The 3,760-nt window shown below is 50.1% G+C and overlaps 1 pseudogene; it reads right to left on the bottom strand.

The window, feature by feature from the left end:
• Positions 1–206: 206 nt before the first annotated feature.
• LOC143979337 (5S ribosomal RNA) lies at positions 207–325 on the bottom strand (annotated as a pseudogene).
• Positions 326–3,760: the final 3,435 nt, after the last annotated feature.

Below are 3,760 nucleotides of genomic sequence, written 5' to 3'. Positions count from 1 at the left end.
TGCTCTGCCTGAATTTCTATAATGTCAATGGGCAAGGCCATTTCTGATCTGTGCCTCTTCTCTTGGACAGTTGCCTCTTCCAGGACTGCTCCCCAACCCAAAAAAGGTTGGCATATGTTGTTACCACTTCCCTGGTAACTGAAGGAAGGATTTTCCCCTTTGCAGATTTTTGGTTATTAACCATAAACTGAGGCTCCGGCACATCCAGCCTACAGCACCTGGTATTTGCAGGCGGTCTCCCATCCAGGCACTAATCAGGCCTGACCCTGCTTAGCCTCCAAGATCCAATGGGATCGGGCACTTTCAGGGTGATGTGGCTGTAGGCTTTGGAGTCAAACACATTGGGAATCTAGAGCTTGAACCCTTTGTTCTAAGCCGATAGGATACTGTTTAGCAGCAGTCTCGAATGAAACTGAGCATAAGGAACGGCCTCAAATGAAGCCACCATCTTTCCCAATAACCTCATGCAAAGCCGAATTCATCTTGCTTCGACCACCTGAATCAGTTCCTTTTATGGTGCTGATCTTGCCTGGGGCAAGAATGCCCTTTTCTGGGTGTATCTATGATCAGGCACAAGTATTTTAGCCTTCTTCATGGTTTTAAAGATGAGAACCCGACCTAGATATTCTAGGTAGTTGAATGTGGTGACCATACTTGGCTACCGACTGGTCTATCAAGAACAGATCATCCAGGTAAACCATAATAGTTATACCTTGGGCCCTTAATCTGGCTAAAAGAGGGGCCAGAAACTTTGTAAACACTCAAGGTGCAGTAGCTAGACCGAAAGCAGTGCTACACACTGAAAATTAAGATTTTCCACCATCTAGTAGATATTACTAGTGAGCGAGGAAATACCATGATCATTTTTTGCCAAAAGATGGACCAATGCTTGAAAGAAAGACCTCTTTTTCTCTAGATCCTTAGAAACGTTTGATCTGAGAAAACGAGGATACGTGAACTCTCGGAACTTCAGTTTGTACCTTGTAGCTATTGAGGAAGTCCTCCATCTGTCTCAACACTCTTCCCCAGATCCTTAAGAACTGCAGAAGAATTCCCCCTATTCGAGCGAGCGAGGGGGGTGCCTCCTCATAAGGAGGCTTCAGTATTTTGTAGGTTTCCTCCCCCAGGACCTCTTTTGTCCCTGGGGTTGACCCTGAGGATTACCTTTTGTACGTGACGACAGAGGCCGTCCTGACTGTCTGGAGTTCTTAAATGGCAAAGGGGTACTTTTTCCACTAGAATTTTCTTGGATGTATTACCCAAATCATCCCCAAATAGCTACCACAAAAGGACGACTAACCAGGAGCTTCTTGCATTATGCTTAGCGAAGGGCGCAAGGCCTGAAGGATAGAATCTCCCATAGCAACTATTGCAAACATAAAGCTGCTAGTAGCTTGCCAGATCCTGAGCCTGCTGAGCAGGATAACCTTAAACACCTGTTTAACCACTTGCCGACCGCCTAACGCCGATGTACGTCGGCAGAATGGCACGGGCAGGCATAAGCACGTACATGTACGTGATTTGCCTCCCGCGGGTCGGGGGCCCGATCGGGCCCCCGCCCGGTGCCTGCGGCGGTCGGTTTTCGTTCGGGAGCGATCCCGGACGAGGGGACGGCCATTCATTCATGGCCACCCCCTCGCGATCGCTCCCGACGAATAGAAATCCCCGGTGACATCACTTCCTCTCCTGTAATGTAAACACAGGAGAGGAAGTGATGTATTCTCTCCTCCGTGTCGGTATTTTTCGTTCCGACACGGAGGAGAGCGGATCAGTGAGTTGCACCAACACATCCCACACACAGTAGAACATGCCAGGCACACTCACACCCCCCCTTTACCCCCCGATCACCCCCCCAATTACCCCTGCCCCCCAGTCACAGTGACACCAATGTCATTTTTTTTTTTTTTTTTTTTTTTTTTTGCATTGGTGTCATTTGTGACTGTAATAACTGTTAGGGCAGTTAGAGTTAGCCCCCTTTAGTTCTAATGTACCCCCCTAACCCCCCCAATAAAGGTTTAACCCCGTGATCACCCCCCGTCGCCAGTGTCACTAAGGCTGGGTTCACATTGCAGCGGTTTATGAGAACGAATGTGATTCGCACCGCACTGCAGTGCAAATCACATCCGATCTCTGTGCGATTCGAGTTCAGCCATTCGCCGCACCCGCCGCACCCGCCACACCCGCCGCACCCGCCGCAAATTCGCACGGGACCCTTTTTTTGGCCCGCAGCAGAATCGGATCGCATGGGTGTTCACACCATGCGATCCGAGTTTGCAGATCGCACTGCGATATGCGAACTGATCTGGGGGTGTCAGTAACATTTCACTGACACTCCCAGCAGTTCGCATAGGGCAGTGTGAACTGCCGCCGGGAGGCATGCGATGCGGGAACCCGCCGCGGATTCGCGGCGTTTCCGCATCGCTCCAGTGTGAACCCAGCCTAATAAGCGATCATTTTTCTGATCGCCGTATTAGTGTCCCAGGTGACGCTAGTTAGGCAGGTAGGTATTTAGGTTCGCCGCAGCTTTTTATAGCGCCAGGGACCCCCATATACTACCGCATAAAGCCCCCTGATTGCCCCCTAGTTAACCCTTTCACCAGTGATCACCATATAACTGTTACAGGTGACGCTGGTTGGTTAGTTATTTTTTTATAGTTTCAGGGCACCCGCCATTTATTACCTAATAAAGGTTTAACCCCCTGATCACCCGGCGGGTGTCATTTGTGACTAATAACTGTTAGGGCAGTTAGGGTTAGCCCCCTTTAGTTCTAAGGTACCCCCCTAACCCCCCCAATAAAGGTTTAACCCCGTGATCACCCCCCGTCGCCAGTGTCACTAAGGCTGGGTTCAGATTGCAGCGGTTTGAGAACGGATGTGATTCGCACTGCAGTGCAAATCACATCCGATCTCTGTGCGATTCGAGTTCAGCCATTCGCCGCACCCGCCACACCCGCCGCACCCGCCGCAAATTCGCACGGGACCCTTTTTTTGGCCCGCAGCAGAATCGGATCGCATGGGTGTTCACACCATGCGATCCGAGTTTGCAGATCGCACTGCGATATGCGAACTGATCTGGGGGTGTCAGTAACATTTCACTGACACTCCCAGCAGTTCGCATAGGGCAGTGTGAACTGCCGCCGGGAGGCATGCGATGCGGGAACCCGCCGCGCATTCGTGGCGTTCCCGCATCGCTCCAGTGTGAACCCAGCCTAATAAGCGATCGTTTTTCTGATCGCTGTATTAGTGTCACAGGTGACGCTAGTTAGGCAAGTAGGTATTTAGGTTCGCCGCAGCTTTTTATAGCGCCAGGGACCCCCATATACTACCGCATAAAGCCCCCTGATTGCCCCCTAGTTAACCCTTTCACCAGTGATCACCATATAACTGTTACAGGTGACGCTGGTTGGTTAGTTATTTTTTTATAGTTTCAGGGCACCCGCCATTTATTACCTAGTCTCACTAGTGTACCCCTAAATTTAGGGGTGTCTACTTTCCAAAATGGGGTCATTTGGGGGGGGTTTGTGCCATCTTGGCATTTTATGGCCTTCAAAACTGTAACGCCCTTAGAAAGCCTGAAGGCGGTGCTTGGTTTTCGGGGCCCCGTACGCGGCTAGGCTCCCAAAAAGTCCCACATATGTGGTATCCCCGTACTCAGGAGAAGCAGCAGAATTTATTTTGGGGTGTCATTTCACATATGCCCATGGCATGCGTGAGCAATATATCATTTAGTGACAACTTTGTGAAAAAAAAAAAAAAAAAA

Source organism: Lithobates pipiens, unplaced genomic scaffold (assembly GCF_037356315.1).
Source record: "Lithobates pipiens isolate NorthernLeopardFrog02 unplaced genomic scaffold, aLitPip1_a1.2 Scaffold_13, whole genome shotgun sequence".
Taxonomy (NCBI): Eukaryota; Metazoa; Chordata; class Amphibia; order Anura; family Ranidae; genus Lithobates; species Lithobates pipiens.
Note: the sequence above shows the minus strand (reverse complement) of the source record. Positions and strands in the feature narration are given on the sequence as shown.